The following is a 13,435-nucleotide window of genomic DNA, read 5'->3' on the forward strand; positions in this document are numbered from 1 at the left end:
TTCACATGACACCACTAAGGGAATCACAACATACATACCATCAAAATATTGAACACATGTCAAGTTCACATGATTACCTGCAACAAGATTTCTCCCGTGACCTCAAGAACAAAAGTAACTACTCACAAATGATAATCATGCTCAAGATCAGAGGGGTATTAAATAGCATAATGGGTCCGAACATATAATCTTCCACCAAATAAACCATATAGTAATCAACTACAAGATGTAATCAACACTACTAGTCACCCACAAGCACCAATCTATAGTTCTGGTACAAAGATTGAACACAAGAGATGAACTAGGGTTTGAGAGGATATGGTGCTGTTGAAGATGTTGATGGAGATTGCCCTCCCCAAGATGGGAGAGTTGTTGGTGATGATGATGACGATGATTTCCCCCTTCGGGAGGGAAGTTCCCCCGGTGGAATCGCTCCGACGGAGGGCAAAGGTGCTCCTGCCTAAATTTCGCCTTGAGACGGCGGCACTTCGTCCTGAAAGTCCCCCCCCTTATTTTTTCTAGGTAAAAATGATTTATATACCAGAAGAGGGGCACCGGAGGTTGGCTGAGGAGGGCACAACCCACCAGGGTGCGCCTGGGCTCCCTGGCATGCCCAGGTGGGTTGTATCCACCTGGTGGGTCCCCTCTTTTACTTATTTGCTCCAATATTTCTTATATATTCCATAAAAAATCTCCGTGAAGTTTCAGCTCATTTGGAGTTGTGCAGAATAGGTAGCTTGACGTAGATTTTTCAGGTCCAGAATTCTAGTTGCCGGTATTCTCCCTCTTTGTGTGTACCTTGCATACCACGAGAGAAAAGGCATTAGAATTACTCCAAAAGGCATTATTATACATAAAAACAATACACATAACAGTAGGAAAACATGATGCAAAATGGCGTATCAACTCCCCCAAGCTTGGACCTCGCTTGTCCTCAAGCGAAAACCGAAATCGAGAAACATGTCCACATGCTAGAGAGAGAGAGAGAGGTGTCGATAAAAACAAAATACGGACATAAAAGCATCATGTATATTATTATAATAACAACAATTAACATAAGACTTTATCATAGAACTTTTATCATAAAAAATTTCATCATAGACTTCTCATAAATAAGTAACAATTCATCACAACACCGAAATATAAAGCGTAAACTCTATTGAAAACCAACAAACTATGTTCTCAGTCAACTTTGCAACTACAATTCATCATCTTTTCAGGAAGGGTCACGTATCGGAGCCTTTTTGGCAAGTCCACATACTCAACCATCATATAGTCTTCTATGATTGCTAACACTCACCGCATACACATGAATAAAACGTTTCAATCGGACACATAGAAAGATAGGGGCTTATAGTTTCACCTCCCAACGTATTCACCTCAAGGGTGATGTCAACAATAATAACTCATGCCACCCATATCCAGCTAGATATATGTGCCTAGATCTTTCCTCACCACATGATGCTTGCCAAAAGAGAAAATAAAAAGGAATAGAGGGAAAAACTTTGACTCTTGCATAAAATTAAATACATATAAGTAAAAGATAGGCCCTTCGCAGAGGAAAGCAGAGGTTGCCTTGCGCTTTTTGTTTGTATGCTCAATCTCTTAGTGCAAAAGAATGTCATGTTATATTGCCCCTTATGATAGCAACCTTTATTATGCAGTCTGTCGCTTTTATTCTTTGCCATCACAAGTTCGTACAACGCTCATTTTCTCTTACACTAAATGATCCAACATTTTTAGAAGGAATTTTTATTGCCTTATTGCTCCAATGACAACTTACCTGGAGGATCATACTCAATCCATAGGTAGGTATGGTGGACTCACAAAACAAGATTTGGGTTTAAGGGTTTTTGGATGGACAAGTAGTATCTCTACTTAGTGCGGAACTTTTGGCTAGCAAAGATAGGGGGGCAAACACCACATGTTAAAGGATCTATGACAATATAACTTCTATGTGAATATGAAAAAACATAAATCATTACGTTGTCTTCCTTATCCAATGTCAACAATTTTGGCATACAATATTTTGATGGGGGCTCACAATCACAAAAGATGTCCAAGATAGTGTATTTGCATGTGAATCTTCTCTTCCCTTATTAATTCTTTCATGAATTGCATCATTGACCAATTCTATGTTTGTAAATCTCCAATAAAATTTTCTACTTATACTCTTCCTTATGTGATGTCATTACCTACCATAGGATTAACATATGATCTTTTTCATTTATTTCCTTTCTTTTTATTGAACATGAAAGTAAAGAAAGCAAAACTCAAACTAAGCTTTATCACATATCTCGCACACGATTACAAAGATAGATCACTAAGCAAGCTCTCAAACAGAAAGGATCGAATTAAACTTTTATTCATCTAAAGCAAAAGATAAATATGGATCGAACTAAGATAAGTAAAGGCAAAAGATAGTGGAGGTGATACGATACCGGGGCACCTTCCCCAAGCTTGGCAAAAGCCAAGGGGAGTGCCCATACCCGATACTCAAGTTTCCTTTGGTGATGAAGAATGAGGTGGTGGTGATGAAGTGGAGGCAATCTTTTCCTCGGGTTTCCATGGCAGAGGCTCACCATCATAAGAGGAGGAGTGAGTCTCACGGGTCCTGCAACTGGTAGCCAAACTCATACCTTTAAACCTTGCCTCATATTCAAAGACTTGGTTTTGGAGATCATAGATCTGGCTTTGGAGGAAGTTGATTTGCTCATTGAAGGTGAAGACGATGTCCTTCATGGACTTGCCATCCACCTTGAGATCACGGGTGTAATCCGCAATCATGACGTGATTGGCATTGAGTCCACGTTCCACCATCCTCTTACATCGGAAGACTTCCTACTCCATAGCTTCAAGCCGAGCTCCACGGATCCTGTCCCCTTGGGGCCTTGCGCATCGCGGATGTGGAGCACCCCCTCACGCATTTGGATAGCTTGAGGGTGCTGCATCACCTCCCGCAAATATGGGTTGATGATGTTCTCAGAGAATTTGTCCTTGGAGGAGCTCGAAGCGGCCATGATGAATTGGATCTATCAGAAAATAGCAAGGAAAAGAGAACAGAAGATTTCTCCACCATACGGCGGTCAATAGGTTTGATCGGGGGGGGGGGGGTATATCAAGATTTTTTATCTTGGGAAATAAGCAAACGGAAGAAAAACGGAGTCTGGAAGGTACCCGAGGTGGGCACAACCCACCTGGGCGCGCCTGCCTGGTGTCTTGTGCCCACCAGGGTGACCTTCCTGGTTGTTTCTTATTTTCCTAATTTTTGATATATTCCAAAACTGACAGCAAATATTTTTTTGGATTTTTCAGAGTCCGTTTACTTACCGTATCACGTGCCTCCTCTTTTTGGGTTATTCTGGAGTGTTCCGAAAGGTTTCCTTTATGTGTTCCTCCGGTGTCATAGTTTGGATAATATTGCTTTCAACATTAATGGGCATACCTGAGATATAATGTTTTATTCTTTGCCCATTGACGACCTTCGGGTTTGTACCTTTGGCATTATTTATTTTGATAGCTCCAGATCGGTAAACCTCCTCAATAACATAGGGTCCTTCCCATTTTGAGAGGAGTTTTCCTGCAAAGAATCTGAAATGAGAGTTGTACAAAAGAACATATTCTCCAACCTTAAACTCACGCTTTTGGATTCTTTTATTATGCCATCTTTTAACTTTTTCTTTAAATAACTTGGCATTTTCATAAGCTTTGGTTCTCCATTCATCAAGATAGCAAATATCAAATAACCTCTTTTCACTGGCAATTTTGAAGTCATTATTGAGTTCTTTAATTGCCCAATATGCTTTATGTCCTAACTCAAGAGGCAAATGACAAGCCTTTCCATAAACCATTTTATAAGAGACATACCCATAGGATTTTTATATGTTGTTCTATAAGCCCAAAGTGCATCATCTAATTTCTTAGACCAATTCTTTCGGGACCTATTGACAGTCTTTTGTAAAATTAATTTTATTTCTCTATTGCTAACCTCGACTTGATCACTAGACCGAGGATGATAGGGTGATGCAATTCTATGGTTAACATCATACTTAGCAAGCATTTTACGGAAAGCACCATGAATAAAATGTGAACCACCATCAGTCATTAAATATCTAGGGACTCCAAACCTTGGGAAAATAACTTCCTTAAGCATTTGTGTTGTGATCAGCACTACTAGTTGGAATATCTTCTACCCACTTAGTAACATAATCAACATCAACCAAAATATGTGTAACTCATTAGAGGAAGGAAAAGGTCCCATGTAATCAAATCCCCAAACATCAAATGGTTCAACAACAAGTGAATAATTCATAGGCATTTCTTGACGCTAACCAATATTTCCAACTCTTTGACATTCATCACAAGATAAAACAAACTTACGAGCATCCTTGAAGAGATCGAGTAGGCCAATAAAACTAGATTGCAATACCTTGTGAGCAGTTCTGTCTCCCGCATGATGCCCCCATAAGCTTCGGAGTGAGATTTTCATAGGATTTGTCCCTGTTCATGCTCAGGTACACAACGTCTAATTTTACCATCTACTCCTTCTTTATAAAGATGTGAATCAGCCCAAAAGTAATGTCTTAAATCATAGAAGAATTTTTTCTTTTGTTGGTATGTGAAGCTAGGTGGCATATATTTAGCAACAATGTAATTAGCATAATCAGCATACCAAAGAGTGTTATGAGAAACATTTATTGCAGCTAATTTCTCATCAGGAAAACTATCATTAATAGGTTGTGGGGCATCAAGAATATTTTCTAACCTAGACAAGTTATCAGCCACGGGGTTCTCAGCTCCCTTTGTATCAGTGATATGTAAGTCAAATTCTTGCAGCAAGAGAACCCACCTAATGAGTCTAGGTTTAGCATCTTTCTTTTCCATAAGATATTTTATAGCAGCATGATCAGTGTGAACAATTACTTTAGAATCCACAATGTAGGATCTAAATTTATCACAGGCAAAAACAACTGCTAAAAATTCTTTCTCAGTAGTAGCATAATTGCGTTGGGCACTGTCTAGAGTTTTACTAGCATAATGGGTGCCATTTAATTTCTTATCAACTCTTTGTCCTAGGACAGCACCAACAGCATAATCACTAGCATCACACATAATTTCAAAATGTAAGTTCCAATCAAGTGGTGGAACAATAGGTGCAGAAATTAAGGCTTTCTTAAGTGTTTCAAAGGCTTCTACACAATCATCATCAAAAACAAATGGAACATCCTTTTGCAAAAGATTCGTAAGAGCCTAGAAATTTTAGAGAAGTCTTTAATAAATCTCCTATAGAAACTAGCATGATCGAGGAAACTACGAATACCTTTGATATCTTTAGGACATGGCATTTTCTCAATTGCATCAACTTTAGCTTTATCCACCTCAATACCTCGTTCAGAAATTTTATGTCCCAAGACAATACCTTCATTAACCATAAAGTGGCACTTCTCCCAGTTCAAGACAAGATTAGTTTGCTCGCATCTCTACAAAACTCGATCAAGGTTGCTTAAGCAATCATCAAAAAAAGTTCCGTAAACGGAAAAATCATCCATGAAAACCTCAACAATCTTTTCACAAAAATCAGAGAATATAGCAGTCATACATCTTTGAAAGGTAGCAGGTGCATTACATAAACCAAAGGGCATATGTCTATAAGCATAAGTTCCAAAAGGGCAAGTAAAGGTGGTTTTCTCTTGATCAGGTTGTGAGGCAACTATTTGAGAAAAACTAGAGTATCCATCAAGCAAACAAAAATGCATGTGCTTAGATAGTCTTTATAGCATTTGATCAATAAAAGGCAGAGGGTAATGGTCTTTTCTGGTTGCTTTATTTAATTTTCTAAAATAATAAACCATTCTATAGCCAGTAACAATTCTTTGTGGAATGAGTTCATTCTTATCATTAGGAACAGTAGTAATACCTACCTTCTTAGGGATACAATGAACAGGGCTTACCCATCTACTATCAGGTATGGGATAGATAATACCTGCTTCTAGAAGCTTCAATATTTCAGTTCTTACCACTTCTTTCATTTTAGGATTCAACCGTCATTGGTGATCAACAATGGGTTTAGCATCAGGTTCCATATTAATTTTGTGCTGACAGAGAGTGGGACTAATGCCCTTTAAATCATCAAGAGTATATCCAATAGCAGCTCGGTGCTTGTTCAGAACCTTCAATAATCTTTCTTCTCATGTTCTAAAAGGTTAGAAGTGATAATAACATGATATATCTTTTTCGCATCAAGATAAGCATATTTCAAAGTGTCTCGCAATTGTTTTAATTCAAACACAGGATCACCTTTAGGTGGAGGAAGACCTCCTAGAATTTCAATAGGCAAATTGTGTTTAAGCAGAGGACTTTGTTCAAAGAAAATCTTATCTGTTTCATTTCTTTCATGCATATGCATATTATTCTCATGGTCTAGCAAAAATTGTTCTAGTGGATCAGTAGGAGGTACGGCAATAGAAGCAAGACCAATTATTTCATCCTTAGTAGGCAATTCTTTCTTATGATGCTTCCTACTAAACTTAGAAAACTTAAATTCATGAGACTCATCACCAAAATTTACACCGACAGTTTGTTTCTCACAATGTATTTTAGCTTTAATGGTGTTCAAGAAAGGTCTACCAAAAATAATGGGACAAAGTCATCTTGTGGGGAACCAAGAACAAGAAAATCAATAGGATATTTTATTTTCCCACACAAGACTTCAACATCTCTAACGATCCCAAGTGGTGTGATGGTATCTCTATAGGCAAGTTTAATAGTAACATCTATGTCTTCTATTTCAGCGGGTGCTATCTCATTCATAATTTCTTGATGTAATGTAAAAGGAATAGCACTCACGCTAGCACCTATGTCACGTAAACCATGATAACAGTGATCTCCTATTTTAACTGAGACAACAGGCATGCCAACAACAAGTCTATGTTTATCCTTTTCATCTGGTTTATCAATTCTAGCAACTTCATTGCAAAAGTAAATAACATGCCCATCCATATTTTCAACCAGGAGATCTTTAACCATAGCAACACTAGGTTCTACTTTGATTCGTTCAACAGGTTTGGAAGTTCTAATATAACTTTTGTTGACCACAGATGAAACTTTAGCATGTTCATTTATCCTAACAGGGAAAGGTGGTTTTTCAGTATAAGCAGTAGGAACAACTGGATCAACATTATAAATAATAGTTTCATCTTTAGCTATTATCGGTTCTTTAATTTCTTCTTTAATAGGTGGGTGATATTTAAACCACTTCTCCTTAGGGAGATCAACATGAGTAGCAAATGATTCACAAATGGAGGCTACTCTCTCAGAGTCAAGTCCATATTTAGTTCTAAACTTTTGAAAAGCATCGGTATTCATAAAAGATTTGACACAATCATACTTAAGCTTAATACCTGACTCTTTACCTTCATCAAGTTCCCAATATTCAGAGTTGCGTTTAATTCTTTCTAAAAGATCCCACCGGAATTCAATAGTTTTCTTCATAAAGGAACCAGTACAAGAAGTATCGAGCATGGATCGATCATCATGAGAAAGCCGAGCATAAAAATTCTGAATGATAATTTCTCTCGAGAGCTCATGATTGGGGCATGAATATAACATTGACTTAAGCCTCCCCAAGCTAGAGAGATACTTTCTCCTTCATGCGGCAAAAAATTATATATATATATATATATATATATATATATATATATATATATATAAATATAATTCCGATCACGATGAACTAGATGCATAGGATATTTTTTTGGTGGAACTCCAATTTCAATCGATTCCAATTCCAAGATCCAATATCATCGCATAGCCTATACCATGCCAATGCTTTTACCTTCAAAGATAAAGGGAAAACCTTCTTCTTAGCTTCATCTTCGGGTAAACCTGCAAGCTTAGATAATCCACAAATTTCATCCACATATATCAAGTGCATATCAGGATGCACTACAAAAAAAAGACACATCCGTGACATTTTGGCCCGAACGATTTTTTCTGTCATGCTTATGACACTTCTATGACGATAATTCTGACAAAAGCAGGTATCATCATAGATGTGGTGGGCTCCTACTTCTATGACAAAAAATCATGACAGAAAATGGGCTTTTCGTCCTGGGCGGGCCGGAGACGCAGTTGCATGACATTCTTTGGGCCGTCCATGACAGAAAAAACCGTAGTAGAAGCGAGGACGAGGAAAATATCGGGGATTTCCCAGTTACGGTGGGTGGTCGGGGCCGAGCAATGCACGGAGGGATTGCGCGTTTCTCTCGTACACGTACGCGCGTGGGTACGAGGCGTTGGGCTCTAACGGAACCCGAGCGAGGCGTTCGCCTACTGAACCTGAGTGATTGCACTGGCTACGTGTTACTGAACCCGAGGGATCAATTGATCCCACGCTGTTAACTGTACCCGATCGAGCGATTCCTTCGCTACTGCTGCTAACTAAAGCCAGTCGAACCTGCTGCCTCTTGATGAACAGTGAGCGTTGTTGGGGGTTGGATGAACAGTTTTCGGTGGGGGTTGGATGAACAGGACCCCGTGGTAGTAGAGGCTATTGCCACTGGATGAACAGGACCCCGTGGAGGGCTAGTTGAAAAGTAGCCGGTGGAGGGCTGGATGAACAGTAGCCCGTGGAGGCTAGTTGAATAGTAGCCGGTGGAGGCTGGATGAACAGGGGTCGTGGATGAACAGTGGCTAGTGGAGGCAGGAGGGAGACCCCGTGGATGAACAGTTGCAGGTGGAGGCTGGAGGAGGTCGACGGTGGATGAACAGTAGCCCGTGGACGCTGGAGCGAGGCAATAGACGGTGGATGAATAGTAGCCCATGGAGTCCTGTTTTATGGTACGACACACCCCTCCCGATAAACAGGACCCCCGTTTTGACCGTAGGAGGTCGAAGAGAAGTCCGTTTCCTTCGGTTTGCGGTACGCCACACCCCTCCCGATCAACAGGACCTCGTTTCGACCGTAGGAGGTCGAAGAGAAGTCCGTTTCCTCCGTTTTGCGGTACGCTAGACCCCTCCCGGTGAACAAGATCCCGTTTCGACCGTAGGCGGTGGAACAGAAGGTCGTTTCCTCCGTTCTGCGGTACGCCAGGCCTCGTTTCGGCTGTTCTGTCCAAGCCGGTTGGCTCCCGATGAAGAGGATGCATTCCATTGCCTCCCGATGAACACGACGCAGTTTCTCTGTTCCGACCCAGCCGGTTAGCTGCCGATGAACAAGACACCATCGCTGCTCTTCGCTGCCTCTCCATGTACACGGGCGAGTAGGCGTTAGAGACCCCACCCGTATGTACGTACGTGGCCGTATTTACTTTCTTGCACCCTGGTTGTACGTACGTGTACACATTATAGATGGGACTGTGTGACATGCTACGTCCGTGCCTCTACTACGACACGTGCCCTTCCTTACTCGGTCATGGTTCATCGCTGCAGCCTGCAGACAGACCGATCGACCAGTATGTATGTACACATTCGCGACCAGACAAACAACCCTACGTACGGTTCGACAGGGTGGGTCCCAGCTATAAGGGAGGTAAGGAGGAACTTCCTTGCATGCAAAGATATAGATGGTGGGTCCCAGCTGTCAGGGGGAGAATAATATTTTTTGCCCGTAATATGGACGCACTTCCTTGCGTGTGAAGATGTAGCTGGTGGGTCCCAACAGTTAGGGGGGAAATGTTTTTTTCACGAAATACAGTGGCCCGTCCGGTGGGTCCCTGCTGTCAGGTGGAGGAATCATTATTTTGCATGTAATAAGGAGGCACTTCCTTGCTGCGGCCGTGGACCCAGTTGTCAGCCTCTCCACGTACAGTACTCTTCCGATGGAAGTCGTTCCTTGACCACATTGACCACACCGTGTCGAGAGCACCAAGGCGGTGGACGATGGCGAGGCCTAGGAAGGGGACGACGCGGAGCCGGAGAAGACGCGACAGTTGATGCCCACGCGGAGAGGAGTGATACGTCTCCAATGTATCTATAATTTATGAAGTATTCATGCTATTATATTATCCATCTTGGATGTTTAATGGGCTTTACTATGCACTTTTATATTATTTTTGGGACTAACTTATTAACCCAGAGCCCAGTGCCAGTTTCTGTTTTTTCCCTTGTTTCAGTGTTTCGCAGAAAAGGAATATCAAACGGAGTCCAAACGGAATGAAACCTTCGAGAAAGTTATTTTTGGAACGGAAGCAATCCAGGGGACTTGGAGTGCACGTCAGGGAATCAACGAGGAAGGCACGAGGCAGGGGGGCGCGCCTACCCCCTCGGGCGCGCCCTCCACCCTCGTGGCTCCCCTGACGTATTTCTTCCTCCTATATAGACCAATATACCCTAAAACCTCCAGGGAACAAAATAGATCGGGAGTTCCGCCGCCGCAAGCCTCTGTAGCCACCAAAAACCAATTGGGGCCCTTTTCCGGCACCCTGCCGGAGGGGGGAACCCTCACCGGTGGCCATCTTCATCATCTTGGTGCTCTCCATGACGAGGAGGGAGTAGTTCACCCTCGGGGCTGAGGGTATGTACCAATTGCTATGTGTTTGATCTCTCTCTCTTGTGTTCTTGAGGTGATACGATCTTGATGTATCGCGAGCTTTGCTATTATAGTTGGATCTTATGATGTTTCTCCCCCTCTACTCTCTTCTAATGGATTGAGTTTTCCCTTTGAAGTTATCTTATCGGATTGAGTCTTTAAGGATTTGAGAACACTTGATGTATGTCTTGCATGTGCGTATCTGTGGTGACAATGGGATATCACGTGATCCACTTGATGTATGTTTTCGTGATGAACTTGCGGGTTCCGCCCATGAACCTATGCATAGGGGTTGGCACACGTTTTCGTCTTGACTCTCCGGTAGAAACTTTGGGACACTCTTTGAAGTACTTTGTGTTGGTTTGAATAGATGAATCTTAGATTGTGTGATGCATATCGTATAATCATACCCACGGATACTTGAGGTGACATTGGGGTATCTAGGTGACATTAGGGTTTTGGTTGATTTGTGTCTTAAGTTGTTATTCTAGTACAAACTCTTGAATAAGATCGATCCGAAAGAATAACTTTGAGGTGGTTTCGTACCCTACCATAATCTCTTCATTTGTTCTCCTCTATTAGTGACTTTGGAGTGACTCTTTGTTGCATGTTGAGGGATAGTTATATGATCCAATTATGTTATTATTGTTGAGAGAACTTGCACTAGTGAAAGTATGCACCCTAGGCCTTGTTTCAACGCATTGCAATACCGTTTGTGCTCACTTTTATCATTAGTTACCTTGCTGTTTTTATATTTTCAGATTACAAAAACCTATATCTACCATCCATATTACACTTGTATCACCATCTCTTCGCCGAACTAGTGCACCTATACAATTTACCATTGTATTGGGTGTGTTGGGGACACAAGAGACTCTTTGTTATTTGGTTGCAGGGTTGCTTGAGAGAGACCATCTTCATCCTACGCCTCCCACGGATTGATAAACCTTAGGCCATCCACTTGAGGGAAATTTGCTACTGTCCTACAAACCTCTGCACTTGGAGGCCCAACAACGTCTACAAGAAGAAGGTTGCATAGTAGACATCAAGCTCTTTTCTGGCGCCGTTGCCAGGGAGGCTAGGTAAGCGGCAGTCACACCCCGTCAACTAAGCTCTTTTCTGGCACCGTTGCCAGGGAGGTGAGTGCTTGAAGGTATATCTTTAGATCTTGCAATCGAATCTTTTTGTTTCTTGTTTTATCACTAGTTTAGTCTATAAAAGAAAACTACAAAAAAATGGAATTGAGTTTTCCTAATATGCTTCATCTTTTTAATATCTTTCGTGAGTATGATGGAAAGGAAAATTGTGCTCAAGTGCTAGAAGAAGAAATCTATAGAATGTTTGGCACTAAATCTTTGTATGATGAGCAAGATTGCAATGTTGTTAGTATGAATTCTATGAATATCCATGATGCTAATGATATACAAAGCCACAAGCTTGGGGAAGCTATGTTTGATGAAGATGATATTTTTAGCCTCCCATGTTTTGATATGCAAAGTTGTTATGATGATAGCATGCCTTCTACCTATGATGATTATAGTGATGAAAGTGGGTGTGGACGAGTGTCAACTTTAGGAAGTAATGATCCCACTATTTTGGAGGATGTTGAATCTTATAATATTTATTGAAGTGGATTTGGAGAGGTCATGACTTTATTTAGTGATCAGTCCACTATCTTGGAAGAGGTTTCAATCGATTATGATGAGAACAAAGTTGCTACTTATGATGATTATTGTGATGAAACTTATGCTATAAAAAGTAGTGATGATTATATTTATAAAATTTGTCATGATTATTGTTACCCTTTTTCTGAACATTACTCTTTTAATGTGGAAACAATTTATAGTATTCAAGTCTCTTATGAAACTCCCACTATTCCGAATGAGAAGAATTTTGCTTATGTGGAGAGTAGTAAAAATTCTATGCTTGTAGATCATGAAAAGAATGCTTTAGGTGCTGGTTATATTGTTGAATTCATTCATGATGCTACTGAAAATTATTATGAGGGAGGAATGTATGCATGTAGGAATTGCAATAATATCAAGTTTCCTCTCTATGTGCTTAAAGTTTTGAAGTTATGCTTGTTTTGCCTTCCTATGCTAGTTGATTATTGTTCCCATAAGTTGTTTTCTCACAAAATCCCTAGGCACAGAAAGTGGGTTAGACTTAAATGTGCTAGTCATATTCTTCATTATGCTCTCTTTATGTTTCAATTCTTATCTTTTATGCGAGCATCATTGAAATCATCATGCCTAGCTAGGGGCGTTAAACGTTAGCGCTTGTTGGGAGGCAACCCAATTTTTATTTTTGTTCTTTCTTTTTGGTTCTGTTTAGTAATAAATATTTGATCTAGCCTCTGGTTAGATGTGGTTTTATGTTTTAATTAGTGTTTGTTCCAAGTAGAACCTTTGGGAAGACTTGGGTGAAGTCTTTATGATCTTGCTGTAAAAAACAGAAACTTTAGCGCTCACGAGATTAGCTAAAACGTTTTACTTGAGAGTGATATTTAGTTGATTCTTTTTGAAGATGATTACTATACAAATTCCTCAGGTCCACCAATTTATTTCAGAATTGTTTGAGTTCCAGAAGTTTGCGTTAGTTACAGATTACTACAGACTGTTCTGTTTTTGACAGATTCTGTTTTTCATGTGTTGTTTGCTTATTGTGATGAATCTATGGCTAGTAAAATAGTTTATAAACCATAGGGAAGTTGGAATACAGTATATTTAACACCAATACAAATAAATAATGAGTTCATTACAGTACCTTGAATTGGTGTTTTGTTTCTTTTGCTAACGGAGCTTACGAGTTTTCTGTTAAGTTTTGTGTTGTGAAGTTTTCAAGTTTTGGGTAAAGATTCGATGGACTATGGAATAAGGAGTGGCAAGAGCCTAAGCTTGGGTATGC

This window comes from Aegilops tauschii, chromosome 7 (assembly GCF_002575655.3).
Source record: "Aegilops tauschii subsp. strangulata cultivar AL8/78 chromosome 7, Aet v6.0, whole genome shotgun sequence".
NCBI lineage: Eukaryota > Viridiplantae > Streptophyta > Magnoliopsida > Poales > Poaceae > Aegilops > Aegilops tauschii.